General features: G+C 41.2%; 1 protein-coding gene across 7 annotated transcripts in view; it reads left to right on the forward strand.

Annotated features, from left to right (window-relative positions):
- The window catches only part of GLRA2 (glycine receptor alpha 2), a 135,614-nt gene that overhangs the window by 81,310 nt on the left and 32,876 nt on the right, over positions 1–21,428 (forward strand). The window lies entirely within an intron of this gene.

Genomic DNA, 21,428 nt, shown 5'->3' on the forward strand with positions numbered 1-21,428 from the left:
GCGCATATTATGTTGCATTTCTCAATGTAGTCAACTGTGGTCTTGTATGAAACAGCACCCACAAATCATGGGTATCATGCCATTACCCAAGGGTAGAAAGGGAGAGAGGAGGTTCTGCCATTACTCGTGAATGAAGATGAGCCTAGAAATGACAGTGACATTGATTGAAAGTGAACTTCAGTGAGCTGTTTGCCAGAAAATGTAAGGTCAGGTAAAGAAGCTACATTAGATTCTTAAAAGATGCAGTTAGGGCATCTTTTCACACAGATATTTTGTGTCAGGCTCACAGGAGCTAAAGGAGAAATCTCTGCTGTGCAGGAGCTCAGTAAAAAAGTAAAAAGAGAGTTCCTATCTGGCAGTAGAAGATTCTGTGACCATAATATCACTGGAAAACAGAAATAAGGATTGAAAATAGCCCTATTTTGGGATTTTTAGAAAGGTAATGTTCATATTCTTCACAAATTGCTGACATTCCCCTTTTGTGATACAGTTGAACTGCCCAATAAAATCAATGGTTTCACATGGTATAAATGTTCATCACTACTCCTTGTATGTTTCATATTAGGGGATCAAAATAATATCATCCTGACTACCATTTTTTTTCTTTTCTTGAATTTTATTCTGATTTCAATACAGTCTGTCTTAAAACCCACCAAAACCAATTAATTCTAGCATATGATAGTTTGGATGTCCTTTTTTTGAGCATCCTAATACATGAATCTGTGTAGCCAATGGGTCATAATTTGAAGACAGGATATGCTAAAATGGCATGGAAGACTAGGATAAAATTCCCAAAACTGCAAAGCTACTTTCAAGTTTTACTTTCCAAGTGTTTGTTCTGGATTACTGGAAAAAAAAAAATGTGTTTCATAACAAAAAAAAAAAAAAAAAGGAAAGATTAAAAGTGGAGAAGACTATGCTTCCTGGACGTGGAGAACCATTCACTCATTGTTTGCAGACAGAGAAAAAAAGGGCATGCTTGGAGCGAAAGTCAGAAACTTCCCCAAAGGAGCTTTTTGTCCTCTCTCATTCCTACCTGTGAAGAAGAGCCAGAGACAACTCAAGAAAAGCAGATGCATTACCAGAAGCCCCAGCAGCACTAAAGTTTGGGGAGACTGCCCGAGCTGTTTCCATTGTAGAGCATTTGCTGTCCTGTAGGTCCTGTGAAGTCTGATATTTCTGGCTAGACCTAAAGTGTGAAGGATGTCTGGAAGCTTTATGAATTTGCATCAGCAGCTTTTAGCCATCCAGTCATGAATTACTATGTATTTATTACCTTTGTGTCTTTCCTCATCAGGGTTGGTAAGTTAAAACAAAGTCACATAAATATTAAAGTCCAAAATGAAGTTTTCAGTGGACTTGAGATTCCCCAGGATCACTATGATCACTTTATTTGAACTTTTCTGTAGTAAACATTATTTCTGCAATTAGCAAGGCTAAGTATCAAGGGTATACAAACAGCAGGTTAAGCCTTTGCATCCTTAGAGTTTCTAAAAAAGACTTGTCACAGTTTGGTGCTATGGTCTCTCTAGCCTATTAAAGAAAGTCTTCCTAGTGTGGGTTCTGAAACTTAAAAAAAATCTAAGATAATTCACTGAAAGGATAATAGATACAATGTTAATTGCAGCATGGCTATATTTGCTACAATTACACCAAGAAGAATTATCATTCAAATGAGAAATACGAGGCATGTACAACTGCAGAGTCATGACATACTGTGCATATCATGGCCCAAGCACCTCAATAATATTTGACATTTGTCTGCCCATATCTTTATCTCTTTCCCTTTGCTTGTGCTCCTGTTTTATCGTATATCAGGTCTTTCTTTCAGTGTCCAGAATGAATCATTAGAGCAGAAAAATACTGATGTGGTTTTGCTTTCTGTAACAAAATACTCCATATCTAGGAATAAACTGTATGACATTGAATGCAACATCTGAGGAAGTATTGTATTTCAAAATGTTATATATAAGTGTATGTGTGGGAGGTGGCTTTGAAATTTAGACTACTCCAGCAGAACAAAAAGGTCTGAGTAATGCTATTTGCATTCATGCTATTTCATTTTATTTTTTGCTTTTCTTTGTTATCACCGCTTTTGCACTGCAGGGAAATTAGTACTAAGGGACTGACTTCCATCTTGGTGTGCAAAATTGATTAGGTTCTACCCCTGGAACCATTTAAATTAGTTCTGCTGGGGGCCTGAAATACAATGCTATTAAAGCAGGAGAAAATTCTCAAGGCCTCATGTCCTAAGTTAATAACAAGACCTGTCAAACTAAAGCATATCCAACCCTTTTAGTCTAGACAAATACTCCAGCTTTCAGTTTCAGCAAACATTTGCCATTTGAACAATATTATTTTGGTTGGTAGGATTTTTTAAAACAAAAATTAGAGAGAAGCAAGGTTCCTTTCAAATGGCAAAATCAATGGAATAAATGACATTAGCATGTGCAACTGCAGTCTGGTGCATACGACTCTATGAAACATTTTTTTCAATAAAAAGCCATCAGCCTGGAACAGCTCAGCTTTCTAAGCTGATAACATTTTAGTGAGAAAATAACTTTAATAATCCTCCTGAACATCATATGCATGCACAAATTATTAGATTAGGCTGTCCTAGTTATTTGGTCATTAGAAAGCTTCTGCAGGAATCACACCCAAGCCACAGGAAAACACCGATTAAAAAAACCCCAAAGCCTAAACATAGCATAATTACCACAAGGAAATCGGTGATTAAACAATAATATTTAAAATAAATGGCAGTGTTGAAAGGCTTTTCCAAACTGTGTTTTAATCATGTTTGTCTCTGTTAAGCCTTGAAGATAAATAGACAAACCAGTATAAAACATGGGAACTTCTTTTCCAATTAGAAGACTGTTCGCAGCAAGAAAGAGGACAGAATGAGTCAGGGAACCCTATGTCTTTGTAGTTTCTGAACTGAAACCCAAGTCAATTGCATGGATTCTTCTCACCTATATTTCTAGCTTCCCCTTCCTCCCCCCTTCGAATGCCCAACCTGGCTTTTCAGATTGATTTGGCTAGCAGGTATTCTTTACCTTAGTTCCCTCCTCAGTGGACAGAAATTGATACTTCCAGAGAGCCAATTCATCCCTACGGCCAATCAGCACCTAAAGTAGATTGGATGAAGTCTACCCTGGAGCTGCCTATCTGTTCAGATGGTGAGCTGAATCCTCCCCCTATCATTCATATAGCTGAGGACTGTTCTCTGACAGCAGCAGTACCATTATTTTGAATTGGACAGAGAGCAAATAACTTACCAACCAGATAAGGTGCTTCTTCATTCGAGCCAGTGACTGACAATATACCAGAGGCATCTAAGGCATAGCTCCTTTTCTTCTCTTCCTTGCTACAAAATACATGAATCTTGTTTTCCTTTCTGTGCAGCACAACAGCTCCCATTTGAGCTTTAAAGCCCCTTCTCTTCCCAGCCCTGTTCATGGCTTGATATAGATATTGTGGGAGGTAGAAGAGATACACTGATACCCTCTCAGGCTTGGGAAGGCATTTAAGGTATATCTCCCTCTTCCTTAGCAAGTGCCAGTACCCCAAAGCTTCCAATGGAAAGGTTGGCATGTGCAGTGGGTTGACCCTGGCTGGATGCCAGGTGCCCACCAAAGCCACTCTATTACTCCCCCCCTCAACTGGGCAGGGGAGAGAAAATACAATGAAAAGCTCGTGAGTTGAGATAAGGACAGGGAGAGATCACTCACCAATCACCATCTTTAGCAAAACAGTTGACTGGGGGAAATTACTTTAATTTATTACCTATCAAATCAGAGTAAGGTAATGAGAAATAAAACCAAATCTTAAAACACCTTCCCCCCACCCCTCCCTTCTTCCAGGGCACAGTTTCACTACTGAATTCTCTACCTACCCACCCCGGTGGTGTAGGGGGGACGGGGAATGGGGCTTACGGTCTGTTCATCACACATTGCCTCTGCTGCTCCTTCCTCCTCAGGGGGAGGACTCCTCACTCTTCCCCTGCCCCAGCGTGGGGTCCCTCCCATGGGAGACAGTCCTTCATGAACTTCTCCAACGTGAGTCCTTCTCATGGGCTGCAGTTCTTCACGAACTGCTCCAGTGTGGGTCCCTTCCATGGGCTGCAGTCCTTCAGGCACAGACTGCTCCAGCGCGGGTCCCCCGCGGGGTCACAAGTCCTGCCAGCAAACCTGCTCCAAGGTGGGCTCCTGTCTCCATGGGGCTGCAGGTCCTGCCAGGAGCCTGCTCCAGCACAGTCTTCCCACGGGGTCACAGCCTCCTTCGGGCATCCCCCTGCTCCAGCGTGGGGTCCTCCATGGGCTGCAGGTGGAGATCTGCTCCACCGTGGACCTCCATGGGCTGCAGGGGGACAGCCTGCCTCACCATGGTCTTCCCCACGGGCTGCAGGGGAATCTCTGCTCCAGCACCTGGAGCATCTCCTCCCCTCCTTCTGCACTGACCTTGGTGTCTGCAGGGCTGTTTCTCTTACATGTTCTCACTCATCTCTCTGGCTGCAGTTCCTGTTGCACAGCAACTTTTTTCCCTTCTTAAATACGTCATCGGCAAGGCTCTACCACTGTCACTGATGGGCTCGTCCTTGGCCAGTGGTGGGTCCGTCCTGGAGCTGGTTGGCATTGGCTCTGTCGGACACAGGGGAAGCTTCTAGCAGATTCTCACAGAAGCTGCCCCTGTAGTCCCCCAGCTACCACAACCTTACCATGCAAATCCAATACAGCATAATTTTTTTTTAATATTCCTGCATCTACCAAGGCATTTTTTTAAAGCACCTGAGGCTGTCAGTGTGTGCTTGGTGGACTCTGAATAAACACCTGTGCACAGTCTCTATATGTTCTCATTGTAGCTCCTGAATCATATTTGGATCCAGGCTGGAGCTAGATACCTCCCTGCACACAGAAGGAGTTATTCTGGGCATGAGCAGAACTCAGCTGCCCAAAAAACATTGAAGTTAAACAATGAAGGACCCACTGAACTTATCTCCACAGTTAAACAGCAGCTGAACAAGGGCAAAGTGTTTGGACTGAAGCACCCAGACCTTTTAGGTGTCTATGATCAAAGGGATATTGGACAGAGAGGAAAAATGAATTAAACACTCCCCTCCAGCTAGTCATTATTCCTTTGTACAGCCATTGGGTGGAAAAGAGAAGAGTAAATACTTAGGAGAACTGGGTTGTTAAGAAAGGCCAAGATGAGAACATTGCTTGAGTTGAATCAAAAGAAAGAACATAGTATGGTATAGCAAATGACTTCACAGGCCAATGGACCTGATGCAGTCATGAGAACTCACCTGCCCTGTAAAAGGGGGACATTTTCCTCAGGAATGAGATTGTGAGGTTTTATTGTAGCTATGGAAAATCAGTGCCAATGCACCTGCTGCGTTGCAACACCAGTGCCAACAGGAACACTGACTTGCAGCCTTCCCGAAGATTGAGGAGTACTCTAAAAATAACAGCCCTCAGATAAGAATGCAAAGAGCTCCCCAACAGCTCAGCAGATCCTCTGTGGAGACCATCCTGTGCAGGAAAGGCTGCTCTCAAACATGCGGGGCAGCTCTGAAGATATTCACTAAGGATAGGAAGCCTTTGGCTGAGCATGCTGTGTGCACCCCTTCCTCTGATAAAAGGATATTAATGTCAACTGGATGACAATGATGGATTTTAGTGGGATGTGCATGAAAGGGTTATGGTGAGCAAGTCTGTTGGAGAACCAGGTCCTGCTTGTGGCTTTTTCTGTGCTCTTCTGCAGTTTGTTGGCAGCTAGGGGTGTTAAACAGATGTGGGTTTGTTAGAAACAGGAGGCTATGAAGGCTCTTTTCCTTTGCTCCCCTCCCACATTAGCACCACTTAATGTAATGTTTGCGCCTATGACATGTCCTGTGGGAGTAGGGCTGAATGGTTCTGCCCCCCTTCCTCCTTGCTGCCCCCACATTTCAGACTGGGGCTGGGGCTGCTCTGGCACACGAAGCATATCAAAGAAGCAGCCTTTAAATTTTAATTTCCATACTTTAAAGTGATTTTGTGTAGGAGTTTTCTGCACTTAAGCTTCCTGATGTGCAATCAATCAAAGTCATGGCTGCTGGAATAACATTAGGTTCAAGGTACCCTTTAGGCAGAGTAAGTGTTACAAACTTGACAAATACGTTTACAAAATAAACATTGTATTGACAACTTAAGCAAAACCTCTCTTGCAGCTGCATACACTGGAAAAAAAACCCCAACACTTAACTATGAGTATAACCTACACTGAAAAAACCCAAATCTTTTTAAATTTCTCTTTACTGCTGCTTATTATGTCCAAAACCAAGTTAACAGCAACAGTCAAGAAGAAGTGGGTACTATTATTGCACATTTTTTCCCTCTCTCCCATTTTCCTGCTAATGTGTGTGGCAGTGATACAAACACACGCTTTTTGCAAAATCCCATTTGCAGTGTGGTGGTGATGCAAAATCTCCCCAGGAAAGTTCTCGTAGATTTAGGCAGTTCTGTGGAACAGCCAGCAATGTGGATCCCTCTCACAGCCAGGTGGGAAGGATGATCTGGACTCCAAAACACGGATGTGGTAGCCAAAAGATTAGGATTTTGTTCAGAGCTCTGCCACTGGCCCCTCCTGTAGCCCTGGGCAATGTACTTGCCATATGCACACCTTAATTTCCCTATTTGTAAAATGGAGCTAGTAATATTTCCCTGCATTGCACATACTCTTTGAGAAGCAGGTGGCTCAGCTTCTTTAAGACTCCTCCTTAAGATCTTTCAGGGGAAAGAGGCAGAGAAATACTGCGACCTTTTTTGTAGTCTGAGTCTCATTAGATGCAATCTACTCTCTGCTAACGTGCACTGTTCCATGCAGAATAGTTCTCTGATTTTTTATTTGTTTGTTTTCTTTTTCATCTCCAACATAATGACAAGTGAGTAAGTGTCAGTTCATGTGAGAAACATTTAACAGGGTTCACCAGCCAGGCAAGTACTTCCCCACAGCTCTAATTAATAATGATAGAGCAAGTGTTACTGAAATTTCTGACATCTATTAATAACTTATCAGACATAAAGATAGCTCTTAAATATAATATGAAGTGTGTCTCTTTGTATTTCTATCCATGTGTCACTCTCTTCAGCAACTTGCTAGTGGGGTCAGAGTTATTAAGAGGTAGGGACTTTTCAAAAGATACATTTATTAATGCTGAAGGCGAATACTGGGTAACAGGGCAGCACAACCTGGGCTTCTACACAGAACTAGCAGACTCTTCGTTTGATCTAATAGGAGTCAAAACTGTGTATTATGTGCTAATTCTGCTGAATCATAATGGAAATGGAGCTTGTAATAACCATGTGGATATAAAAGATGTAGGTGTGCATTCCTACATTTAAGCTAGTAGCAGGAACAGACTGTGTTGCAAGAATACGTAGTGCTAGAAAGAAAGCTGGCGGAGAGCTATTGCTACGCTAGACTTACCAGTAAGGCAAATGTCTACAAAATGATTCGAGCAAGATACATGTTATTTCCCAATTACGCAAATAGAATTACTGGCTTAGGCAGTTCATTCAGTTCATTAAAATCTCCTGAAAGAGTTAAAATTTCACCCTGATCTTCATGCTTTAAAATTCTGACCAAAGTGTTTTCTGAGCTTTCTTAATACGTTCAGATTTAGAAAAAAAAAAAAAAGAGAGAGAGAGAGAAAGGGAGTTTATATGACTCACTTCAAAGCTTTGTTCTTCTCTAGCTACTTCTGGAACTGACAGGGGAAAAGTTATATAGGTTGTTATTTATATATAGGCTGTTGTCTTCTCTTGCGTAGGCTGGCTCAGTTTTGCAGCTTCTTTTAAGTTACATGACTCATCTGAGCAGGTCAGAATTGCCCAAAAGTCAGGAAAGCTGTTCCTTTCTCTCCCGCCTTTGACGTGTGCTGTGCCTAACCTGGAGAACTTGGGCTCATGCAGCGCTTGTGCCAAGGGGTCCTGCCATCAGGCGGAAAGCAGAAGAAGGGCGCTGGGGCATCCAGGTCTGTGACTTCACAGGAGGAACAGTCCCTGGGCATTACGTGGCTGCTCCTTATCAGGGGCATTGCCGGGCAGCCGTAAATTATGCTCTTGGTGAACAAGTCGGCTTTCGCTTCTTGCTCTGAAGCCCTGGGAGTACAGAGAGGAGTATCAGAGGAAACGCCCACTGACTCTGTGGCTGACACATGAAAGGCTGGGCAGTCGGCTGGAAGGCACAGAGTCTCTTTGTTTTGCGAAATGGTGCCTGTGTCAAGACCCTGTATCAGAGCTTTGAGGTGGATGTGCCTGTATCTTCTTCTCGCGGTGACATGCCGCAAGAGATTAAAGTTTTTTTGAACTTAAAAATTACCCACGTTTCATCAGAACACAAATAGAACAAGAAAAGTTGAATATTTTTTTAAATAAAGAAAACTCAAAGCAACTAGGAAAGACTAAGCAGAAATGCAAAGGTTCATACACAGATCTCCTCATACCTACTGTGTCCTCAATTCCAGCCATCCCAATGAATTTGAGTGGCAGAAAACTCGGTTTGATCCTCTCTGGGTCTTAGGAAATTATTCTGTCCATCATCTCTGAGGCGTGTCTGGCTTCTCCTCAGTACAGTTTCTCCAGAACCCGTATCATGAAGTCTTTTGAACCTTCTCCATTTGAGCAGGATTAGCAGTTCCCCAAGGATGCAGCAGTCTCCCCTCCTTGTAGGTTGTTCAACCTCACCTGTTCACTGTTTTACAGACACAGCATGTGACACAAACTAGGAATACACACAAAAAAAGAAGTAGAGGGACTTATACCATCAATTATAATGCCATGCTTTCAGGAGGGTTATAACACAATACATTGTATGAGAGCCTATAAAATTGCAAATAGAAATAAGAGAACCAGAAGTGATTTATTCCCTACTTCCTGCACAGATGAGCAATCTTCACTGTGAATATTCACTGAGCAGTGGCGATATGCTCAGTAGATATGGACTTGTTAGCTCCCTCCAGGATTTCTCCAGCCTTTTTTAAGGTGAACATTCATCTGTCAGTATCATGAAGTCATCCTGCAAGCAGCCAGCAAGCTTTTGCTTGCTACGGGGCAACAGACTTCAACAAGTCTGGAGCACATGGCATCAGACTGACATGAAAACCATTCCCCTCACTTGCGCAGCAGTGCTTTGAACCTCCAGGGCCAACAGCAACCTTTCTGAGAGGTGCCTGCATGATCCTGCGTATAGCTCTCCATCTGTGCTCTAGACTGCCTCAGTCACTGGTACTGGAAGTGCTGTGGGCACCGCTCGTGCTCAGTGGTGTGCGGCTCTGATTTCTTGTTCCTTGGAGAGTCTCTGGGTGCTTAAACTACAGCTGCAGACAGTACAGAACAAATGCACCCACTCTGGCATTAGAAAACAGAAGAGGAAGAAAGAGCAGTTTGTAGGAGTAAACAGTGGACTTGAGGCTAAGCAATCAAATAACTCAGAAACGGATTCTCCTGTTGCGAAAGTCCAGTACTTTGGCTCAAAGTTAAGCTGCGAAGGGAATATAGATGTGCCCCAAACACGAGCCTGCATGGCTGGGAGATTTCTGCACAAACATCCTTCAGTAAGAAGTGGTGATGTTCTTTACTATTGCTTTTTTTATATATTTGCGCTAGATTCCTAACTGTTGTGGCTGAAAATGACTTCCCTCAGCCTTGCTGTGTGATGGCACTGTTTTGAACAAAGCTCTTAGTATGAGAGTCCTGGAGACAATTGAATGTTACAGTATGATTCAGAAAGTGCTTGGATTTACAGCTCAGGTGAAAATGAAATTCTGTGAAAAACACAATTGCTGCAAACAAAACCTTAGTACAAGACTCTGCTTGGAAGCAAAGTCTCAGAATTTGGGAGGTCCATTTTTTACTATAAATCAACAGATTATTTTATCTCTTGAATTGCCAAGGAGAGAATTGCATTCTGAGTTACACTGTTAGCAGCAGACCATCAGTAAGCTATTACAAATAATCAGAACCTGCAGCAGAAAATGAGCATGAAAGGTGACACTGTCTCTTCTGGGCTTGAGTAGCCTCATGAGTCCTTGCAGGTGTTCCTGGCGGTTCCACAAGAACACAAAAGGGAGCCTACAATGATGTGTTCCTGTGCTGGTTTTCCTGGTTTTTTGTTCCATGGCTGGTCTTCCACAAGTGGATTGAAAATATAATTCAGTTAACAAACGTTAATTGGTCAGACATCTCTGGCTGGAAAGGACAGGTAGATCTTGATTAGGAAGTACTACCTGAATTTAGAAAAGAGAACACAAGATCATTAAATTTCAAAGAATGTGAACAGGAAAAACAGGGAAGGAGGTACTCGCCGGTAGCTTCAAATCTGCTGTGTGTGTCTGCTTCTGTCACAAAACCTGGCACAGTATGAGCCCTCAGTCCCAGCCTTCTTTCTTCCAAAGAGGTGGTGCAGGTTGACAGTCTGGAGCTGGTTAGTGGGACCTACAGAGTGGGTCAGGCAGGTCCTTGGTTGGAGGAGTCCATAGGAAAGGATGAAGCACTCGGCTTTCTGCACCATCCCAAACAAGGTGACCTTCCGCTAAACAGCGGTCTGGGCACGCAACCTGTGTTTCACCAAACACAGCGTTGATCCCAGGTCCTGAGCCTAAGGGCTTGAGCTAATCTGGGTGCGTGATAGGTACATTTACATTAATGTGGCAGCTCTGATCCCTTTAGAATATCAAAACTGATGCAGTTAAATTAAAAAAAATTTAAAAAATCTTTGTATGAATCTCGCTAAATGCTGCAGTTTGTTCCCCTGTATTTGAATTCCATTTTCTTTCTTTTAACTTCCCTTCTTTATCCCATTTTCTTTCTTTCTGCTTATTAATATTCAGACCATCAATTTCTTTCTATGTACATTTTCACCTTTGCCATGTTCTATTATTCCCATTGTACACCCTCTTTCAATTCTGCGTTTCCTTAAGTGCTTTACTGTACATGAAGTATGACTCACTCACACTTACAGTTGGAATCGGACCATGTTATCCCTCCTGAGCCTATGTTTTCTTTGATGTCAGCTTCAGGATCTTTTTTTAGGGACACTTTTATTTTTCATTTAAAAATCCCTTCTCTTTCCCCAAAGATAGACAATAATTTGATGGACTACATATACAGATCTATTTGTTGCACCATTATTGTTAGTTACATATTGCTTAAATTATCCACAGATAAAGCATTTTTTCCCCTTCCAGTTTAATCAGATGAAAGTAGCAATTCAGAACACAGAGCCAGAAGAATCATTAAGAATGATAAGTGGCTCAGGAATAGTAAGTAACTGATCAAGTAATAGTCAAGAAAGAAGCATATGGAGATACTGAGTAATGTAATGAACCATGCCATTCTCAATTGTTTGAGTCTGATGTTGTGTTTAGTATTGGTAAGGCAATTTTCTCTGACCGAAGGATTAATTTAATTTACCCATCTTTAATCTAGATAGATTGGCAGTCATAAAAATAAACAAATGCCTTTTCCCACCAAATTACATTGCTGGAAGTCCTAAGAAATCCAAAATTTAGGAGTATAATCCTAGGGAAGAATTAGAAAATCAACTCTCTATTCACAAACAGCAGAGACCAAGAGTAAAAGATAAAAAGGCATATTGCCCTAGGCATCCTTTTTCTAATTTTAGGTTTTTGTTGTTTGGTTCAGTGAATTGGATCACTTTTAATGGTTCACTTAGTTGTGACTACAATAGAAAATACAGCACAGAGAGGATGTTGTAGAATGTTCTGCAGTCACCTGAACTTTAACACAATTTTCATGCTATCCAATGGAAAAATAATACCTAAAAATGTATATATGGGTGCAAATGTTCTTGGTATTGATCATGGTAGCTACACTGCCATCTGCCAGTTCTGTGATTCTTACCTGCTTTACATGAAAGGAAGAGATTTGTTCCTATTGCTACAAAAATAAAATCCTGACTTCTTATTTGATAACAGTCATGCACTCAGTCAGTTAACTCTTCAAAGGTCAAAGAATAATGCAATTTGGTGCAATTCTTCCTAACTGAGTGGCAGACGTAATAACTGCATCTGGCCTGGCTGTGGCTGAGCTGAATGAAGATTACTTTTCACCTGAGGTGGCTGAGGCACTTTTGGATCTACAGAGGAAATTGGAAGGGTTTTCTGAATCTGAGTTAATGCTTTGTTTGGAAAAAAAAACCAAAACAAACCAAACAAACACCAAACAAAAAAACATTTCAGAAAACTGTAATCACAGCAGAAAAGCTGCCATTTTAGAAGTAGGCACTCTGGCTGTACTCAGATACATAGCACATTGGCTTCTTATTTCAAATGAATCTTAAATATAAATGCTCCTTTGGTAAGTATCAGCATTTTACTCTGCTTATGCATTTAATGACATTGTTTCAAAATCCTGCCAGTGGTTCTTGCTAGCCATTATGCAATCATGGTTTTGTGGCTCCTCTTTAATCTTCGTCAGTTTTTTCCCCTTGGTAATTGTTTTTACCCAAGCTCTCATCCACTGAAGAATCTACCACTTAGAGTCCAAGTAGTCAAGTAGGCATTTAATGACATTAAAGAGATATTATCTGTTGATTTCACTAGGAAGGAAGAGCCAGAAACTTCTATTGTAAATGAGACCGAGACTGACATTGTCATCTAGCTACACAGGCTGCCCTTATGTGTATTTGCCCGTGTCTTGATGCAGCCACATATAATTCTCAATTTGCACTGATCTCAGCTGGATATGAAGGTGTTTCTGTGTGATAAATGTCTTTCAATTACTTAACAATAAGAAGCTGCTTCTTTGTAGCAGGGACATCAATCCTTATTTGTCACCTTCATAAACTGATCACCATGGCTCCACCAATCTGTTGATTACTCTCTTTGGTCCATACACAAGAAAGGTCACAAATATTGGTATTATTTATTTTATTTCTGCCAACATGAACTTGCTTTTCTGCCTGCCTTTATTTACAAGCCAAACCCGAAGGATTAATTGGTGGGGCACTGCGACACTGTAGTAAGCTGTGGGGGGTTTATGTGCACAGAGAGTCCTAGCTGTTTGTGGGGGCAGGAGGATTGGTTTTCCCTTTGTAGAAAGCTTTATCAGAAATCTGGTTGGTTTTGAAAGAAAAAAGAAACAGACTTAGTCAAATGGTTGTGAGGTGTTATTCAAGACCAATTTCTTGAATACAGAAGAAGAAAAAACCAGAAACTGGGACGGAGGAAAAGAGCAGAAATGTGCAAAATATTAGTGGTGAGAAGCCGGTGCTTGATGTTGCAGGTCTCATTCTGAGACAGCTCAAGCACAGACTGTGGGTCTTACTGGCTTGTCTGAGATATGACAAAACCGTACCACCTCTGGCTGTGATACTGGGTTGGGCTGGGGTTAGCTGCCTCTTGGTCTGCAACACTATGGCAGAGCACGTTTTTGGTGGCCAGTTAAGCCAGACTCTTTTTACCAAGAGGGCAGAGAGAGGCAACCAGGCTGGAGAGTGAGAAGAAGCTGGTGGCTGTGGTGGTGTCCTCTGACCTGTTCTTGCCTGGTGTCAGGATTAGGGCAATAAGGAGTGTCAGCAGTGCCCTGGTGGATGCCAAAGTCCTAATTAATGATGAACAGAGGAATTTGCATTTTTGCACCTCTCTCTCTTTCACAGTTTTGATTCTCTCCCAAATCTGTTTCTGCAAGGGCCTGAAAAGAGACAATGAGATAGAAAAAGCTAGTCCCTTTATTATTTCGTCCATCTGTGCGCCCAAACTTTGCACACCCTCATGCGGATCTGCTCATTCCTAGTTCCACTCTGCCCTTTTTTACAGGGCATGAACTTAACACAGTTCTGGGGAGGGTCACCAGAACCTCCTGTTTCCAAATAATTCAGCATTTCCCATCTGTACTGTCTTGTTAACCATTTCAGTACTGGCCTGAGCTAGACTTGAACTCCCAGCCTAGATATAAGAGACATTTCCCCTTTATCGTCATCTTAGTGAAAAGTGATATAACACACAGTTGACTACCTGTTTGCAAAAGTGGGCTTTTGACCCTGGTTACAATTTCAATTAGTGTTACTTCATTCCAAGTAACAGAGGTCAGCCTGTCCCTGCATTATCAATGCAAAATAAAATCACCCAGTTTGCTCCCAAGCTGAAAACCAACACCATTATCTGTCCAAAGCACAAGCCTTTGTTTTCTCAGCTGTAACCTGCTTGGTTAGAATAACTGCCTTAAGCTATTTTTCAGTTGTTTTTTTTTTCTTTTTGTCTGAAAAATAGTCAGAGTATTTTCAAGTCAAGGGCTTTTGAAGTGGAAATAGTACATCCTGTCTAAATTTCCTGTACAGAAAGAATGAATTGTCAGGAATGGGAAATACAAGGCAACTACACCATATGATTGCACAAAATGACACATGATGAATATGCCAATATTTCATATGCCCTTGGGAAGGAAAACCAAGCAGTCTTGGCTTCACCAATCTGGTAAATTATTCTGTATTTATGGCATTACATTTTTCAAAGGTGGAAATATGCTGTTTGAGAAGAAAGATCATAAAGTATGAATAGACACAGCCCATGTTAAAAAGAAATATTTTATTGCTTCTCTAGAATGGTTTTCCTTTACCTGGAACACAAGTTTACTTTTTTGTAATGTGTCATATAGAATATAGTTACATAATTTAAAGAAATGTCAGTCTCCTGTGTGCAGTTACTGCTCTGTACTGCCTTTATCACATCCTGCAGGATGTACTATGACACAGTCCTGCATCATCTGAATCAGGTGTTAGCCATGTGTTGCAGAGGTTCACAAAGTGTTGGATAATACCTGCAGTTTCTTGGGGGCCAGCCCCACTCTGAAAGTGGGGAGCATCTTGCTCACTCTTTTCAGTGGGAGTAGGATTGAACTGGTACAGCAGTAGAATCACCACTCACAAACCAGTACTGTATCTGTGGCATCTTGGGCTGGTTACCACAACAAAAATAGCTATTGATATTAGTATTAGTAAGTTTTATTGCGCAGCTGTGATCACCTCTTCTGGCTCCTGTCCAGGAGCCTCTCTCTGAGCATCTTTGTAAATACTTTAACTCCCTGATCATCTTCAAAGACATCAAGAAAATTTTCCTTCACCTTTGAAGGAAAAACAAACCATAAATGGTTTCTATACTTTTCCTGGCTTGAATGCATTCAGCATTTAGTTCTGCATCAGCAATGGGTGGTAGGTTTAGCATCTCATGACTTGGCAGAACCAGCGACAGAAATAGAGCAAAAAATTTTGGATGAATAGTTTATTCACTGAAAGAGGCAACTTTGGGTGACTGGAACAACTTGTGAGTCCCTGCTGAGTTAGGTGGGTACTTTCAGATGGAATCTGAATTATGGAGGAAGGATGGGGGAGTTTGTTTCAGCATTTTAAAATTAAATATTTCTTGTTTGTTTCTTGGTTTGTTTTGAAAATTGCCCACATTTCATTTAAAAATGGAAGATTAAGTAGATGTTTCCAAAAAAAACCCCAAAGAAAAAAGAGTTGAACAAAATATTTTGGTCAATTAAAAAAATAGAGGTTTTTTATCAAAATAACTGGAAAAAGTGCATTTCACATTCATCAAATATTGTCATTTTTTCATTCATCCAACAAACAAACCAAATCAGTTACGTTATCATCTCAGAACAGGCATTTTGCTCCGAGGGTAGTAGCTTGGTTCCCAAGTGGGACATTTGGGACTTGATTTTAACGCCTTTTCACCTCAAAAGGAAAGGTCACCAGCCAGGCTGGTTGTCTTCCCAAGCTGGCTAGCAATGCAGTAAGTGAGCTGATGAAGGACACCTACAACTTCCACGGGACTCACTCACCAACGAACCATCTCCTGTCAAAATCTGCCCCATTCTGTGAGCGCTTATTTTCCAGGAACAGAATAGTAGCTCTGATAGCTTAACCCTTTTCATGGCAAAGTACCTTATGGAAAGAATATGGACATTAAAGTCTTGAAGAGGCAAATAAACATTTACCACAGTCTGGAAGATGAAAGCTTTCATTCTCATTCCCTCCCTTGCAGAAGCAGCCCCCTCTGAGAGCAGGTCCCAAAGCCAGCTGTGATGGACAGTTCCTTTACTTGCCCTCTCCTGAACACTTCATGAAGATTTCCTTACCAGGCAATCAATCCCATTAATTTTAAACTTGGTGGAATCTAAAACATTTTCTATTTTATGCCATATTGTCCACTATGCTAAAAAGTCTTATTGACCTGACCTGTCAAGGTATTTCACAGTAACTATGACCCTTTAAAATTGCAAGGTGTGAAGGATAATTAACTGGAAAGTGTTGCAACAACCGAATAGTATAAAATGACTGAGGTTTTAGGACTGGGAAAGTAATTTGCATTTTCTGATATGAATTTGTTTTAGAATGATGATATTTCATGGGGGTGAATCACTTGGGTGAAGAGAAAGACCCAGAGTAAGAGTGACACAAAAAGAAAATACTTTCTTTGTAATAGCAGCTGACCGTGTGTTCTTCATTCAGAAACTTCTCTTCCTGGAAGTTGTGATGAAACCAGGGCTAGTGCTTTCAGCTTCAGCTATATAAAGCTGATATGCAGGAGAGCGCTATCAATTTCTTTATGAATTCAAGATTTGAAAAAATAAAAAAAATCAAGTAAGTTTGATGATGAGAGAAATTCATGTGTTTTGGTTTAAAAAAATAAAGTGAAACTTAATGCAACACCAATGCCTTATATTGGAAAGCAGTTTTACATAACTTTTGTTTCAGTTTTGATTTAAAATATTACTTTGTTCTATTTCTACATTTTCAATCTGAAAAATTATCTGAAACTTTTTTCCCCAAAAGATTCTTTTAATGCATAGGAGAAATTAATTTCAAACTGGAACATTTCCCAGTAGCTGAAAATTTTCTTCTTTAAAAAAATCTTGCCTAGAATGTGGTATTGTATCTGCAAAAGCAGAGGTCTGGGGCTTCATATCACAATTCAAAGAATTTTTTTCATCAGATCCTATCAACCAAAATAAGTGAATATGTTTTTTAACACAGGCTGAGTGCCTTGCACTGCTTATTGAAATTATTTTCCCAATTCAAACTCTGGGAGAGAATGGATGTGTCTTTATTTCCTTTTTACACCTGTTTGACAGAATCAGAGAGTTAAAGCAGTTGTCTGGAGTCTCATGAGGCTAGCGCTGTAGCAGAAATAGAGCTCACATTTGGGTTGATTCACAAATGTCAACAAATGACAGCTGCTCAGCTGCAGGACACACGACCACATTTTCCCCTGGCTTCTCTCCACAAGAGCAGGCTTCGTTCTGGTGGTGACACATGGCGATGTGCCGAAAAGTACCGAGGAGCTGTGAGAGAGTCACGGTGCTAAAATAAGAAGAGCTGGAAAAGTGGAAGGTTTAATATTTGCGAGGCCTTCGTGAACAGTGTAATCCTTCTTGGACTTTCATTTCCAGGAACTTCACTGGGGACATTGATGCTACAGCAGTGCTGTATAAAGCATAAACCGGTCTTTTATTTACATAGTGGTTATGGCCAAATAACAAATGAGGAAGATTATGAAGGGCAAGGAGATGCTTTGTCACATTTACTATGCTTAGCCTTATCATGCTTGGCTCTTGGTGCAGACAGATCTCACTCTGCAAAAGTTCCCTCATTAGCTGGCCCTAAAACATTTACAGCGCATCTGAATAATTGATATAATTTATGGTTTTATTGGTGGAAGCCATTAAATCCCCTCCCCCCAAACAACATTAGAGAGGAAGCTCTGCAACATGCAGTAAAAAATGGAGCAGCTATTTAAAGAAAGAAAAGGGCAAGAAAATCTTGTTGTGCTTTCTGAACATGATAAAGCTGAATGAGGCAGAGTTTCCAAATATCCACTTCTAAAAGTATTGCAAAGTAAATGGAGCCAGTGTGCTTTTGGGGTTACAGGCTTTTCAGAAGACGTTTTACAAGGTCTAACTTTGAAAAAAACAATCACCACTAATTTTTCATTTTATACTTGGTAGCTTGATAATGTCAACTCTGAGTTTGTAGTGTTACTGCAGACCTTGTGTTCTGTCCTGCAAGGAAATTATGGGAAAGGTGGCAAGTGCTCAGGTAACAGTCTCTATTACGTAGGCTCGTGTGGGGTAACTTCTTTTATTCTGCTCTGTTCTGCTTAGGATTACATCAAGATACTAGCTAATAGAGATGATTCACAGGCTGTATCTAACCAAAGTTGTCAAATATCAAGCACACATATACCTGAAACAGCCATCCAAAACTCCAGTCTTGGTCAAAAATGAGAGACTGGCATTTTTAAGGTACAGTTTGTTGGACTATAGTATAGGTATCTACCTTCCACTTAGATGCATTGTGTCCTAAAAATGCTTATTTCTTATCATTAATTTCAAAACCCACATGTACATAAAATGTTTTAAGTTAGGAGAGACGAAACCTTCTCCAAAAAATCAGGGTCTATACTGTCCTACATGTACACAGTAGTGACTACGGAGCATGGAGCATGGATGTGGTAGTTAAGGAAGCTGGAGATACAGTATAGTTTGAGGAGTCCTTACCAAAGCAGGTGATGTAAGCCTTTTAGTTGAGCAAACATGCGATCATGCTATACTATGATCTGGGAAAAAAAACATAGCTGGCAACACTGTTTTTGAGTTCGGTGGAGGAACCTCCCAAAGCAATGGATGTGCCTATGATATCATGAAGTGCTCCATTTTGCAGACCCCAGCTCCTACAAGCATGTCATTCAGCAATATTTTCAACTGAAAATTAGATGTGAAAGGCTCCTTGTACAGTGCAAACGAGAAATAAGAACCTAGGAATGAGATGCACACTAGAGCCTGCCAAGTGGAGAGTTTCCTGTGGAGGTAAGTGAGAAATGGCTGAGAAGCTCCTAGAAAAAGGCATTTCATTATGTGAGACACCACAGTAAAAAGCTACAGCATCTGGTAGGCAAGTGGTTGTAGCACTCACCTGGAATGTGCAGATCAAATTCACATCCTTTCTGTGCTCATCTCACTAAGGAAATTGTTCAAGCACCATGAAATACTCTGTGATAGGGCCTTCTCACTCCCTGCATATGTTTGGGACACAGAGGCAGAGAATGACTTCATATTCCACTGCTTAGGATTTGCATCTAGGAAGGGGAGACTGTTCCCAGCCCCCAAGCCAATGTACTTTTAAGTGTTTTCCTACAAGGTGGAACAGCTTCAGCAGGGGTGGTTGAGAGAGGTCCACTTCAGATCAGTCTGCGATCTGGTAGATGTGACCATCTCCTAGTTGAAGGAAGACACAGCTTGAAGTCAGCTAAAGCAGACACAGACCCTGAAATCCACTGAAACTTTGCATTGTGCATGCTTTAGATACCGAAGTGCTGGTCTAAAACCTGGACACTCACTTTAGGACTTCTTTGGAAATGTGTACCAGGTGAGGCCCTCCTAGGCTTGGTGTAATAGATCCACGTAATTTTCCATGCATAGGGGTGACTAGAAAATTGCACAGGTTTTTAGGCTTTTAGCAGCATAATTTTGTACATACTGGGGATACACAGATAAAATTACATAAAGTGATTTGGAAACAAAGGGGTCAGCTTTCACTCATTGCAGGACTTTTCCATTTATTTATTTTTAATGTGTTGTTGGAAGCAATTGCTTTCTGTTTTCTCATTTAAAGCTGTGCCATGGTGTGGCAATGGCTAAACAATAAAACAAGTTACGCACCTGCCAAGTATATCGTGATCCTCTGATTCCAGCCCAGCAGGCTGGAGTTAAAATAATCCAGCTGGCTCAGCAATTGTGTGGATGCCATTTATGGCAGCACTGTGTAAGTGGCAGGAAGGCTAACTCAGGGCTTCCTTTATTATTTTGCCCTCCCTGCTTTAAGCCCACTAGGACAGGATTTGCACAGCTGGAAATGCTGATTCTTGTGACTTTGGCTCCCTGCATTGTGCTGTCTCTGGCAGCACAGTCCGGCTGTTTATGCATGTCTAATACATCTCCTAAGGGCATTCGTAAAGGAAAACAAGCTGCCCCTTCAAGGCAGGTAACAAACAATCTAAACTCAGCTGCATTTTACACAAATTACAGTGACTTGATTCCTACTGCGCCTCACCCTGTGGCACAGAGTGTCTGGGACATAGTCGAGTTTTCACTGGGTTTCACAGCTGCTCAGTAAAGATGCAACTTGTAACATATTTTTTTATGTGTGGGAGAGAGAAATGCATACCTGCTGGTATATAATTGAAAGGCACAGATTCATAGTGTCACCTTTGCCTGCTAAATCCTCCTCTTCCATCTCAGCTTATGCATGTTACATTGTGGGCATTGCAGTGTGGAGCTGCACAATAGCCTCAGGTACTGAAATGTATGTTCCCATGATGCAGGCTGAATAACAGTACTTGGGTCCTCTAGAACGTCCTGCTCAGTGTTCAGGATCTGCAGGATGGAGATCTGTATCCTTTCTGCCATGCTTTAAATGCCAGTTCCTCTGCTCATATTGCTTGCTGGAGCACATAATGCAGTATATTCTGTTTGGCGTTAACAAAAAATGTTCTCTCGACTTTGAAAAGAGATGCTATTCAAGCACATGGTAAACAGGAGCAAAACCTACTGAAACGGGTGTGCTTCCCTTCATCATAAAATGGTAGCCATTACCATAAGAGCAAGGTCATTTTGAATAGTATATGCAAAGGGTAGAGGTGGAGTTTTCAAGGTGGAGATTGGGTCTCCTAAACATTAGAGTGTTAGATGAACAACACATCCTTTTCTGGACTCTTTTCAGACTACTGTATGTTTTGACTGCATTCAAATGTTTGGCCGGCAGGGTATTATTCAGATGTTAAATACCTTTGATTATAATTTTTCAGGATTTAGGTATGATACATTTTGCTTATCTTGATTCAGTTGTATGGTGGTGCCACTTGAGGTGACCTTGGGTATCTGAGACATCTCCAGAGGACTGGTTAGTATGATACTGGAGATTTGTGCTCTGCTGGATTGGCAAATGGAGGCTAGGTACCTAATGTGGCAGTATGTGATGCTTTTATTTAGACAACTGACTAAAGCCCCATGTGTCTATGCTTAGACAGTGGTTCTAAGCTCCTCCTTACAGACATGAAGATGAAGCAGCACTATTTGGGTGTTATTCATCTCATCTGAGAGAAGATACCTGAAACAGTTCAGATGATACATTGCATCTCAGAACTGCCTGTTCTTCTTCATTCCTTGACTTATTTATATCAAAGTAGTTTAGGCAACTAGCTCACATGTACGTTGTAGACATTAAAAGTCAGAAGATTTTAATGCTACCCTTGATGTAATACCTGATAAACAAAAGAGACAACTTGCTATTGCCTAATCATAAGATCTCTGCTTAGAAACTGGAAGACTACAAAGAAAGGCAGAGACCAAATACAGCTATGGAGG

The sequence above is a fragment of the Aquila chrysaetos genome, chromosome 23 (assembly GCF_900496995.4).
Source record: "Aquila chrysaetos chrysaetos chromosome 23, bAquChr1.4, whole genome shotgun sequence".
NCBI lineage: Eukaryota > Metazoa > Chordata > Aves > Accipitriformes > Accipitridae > Aquila > Aquila chrysaetos.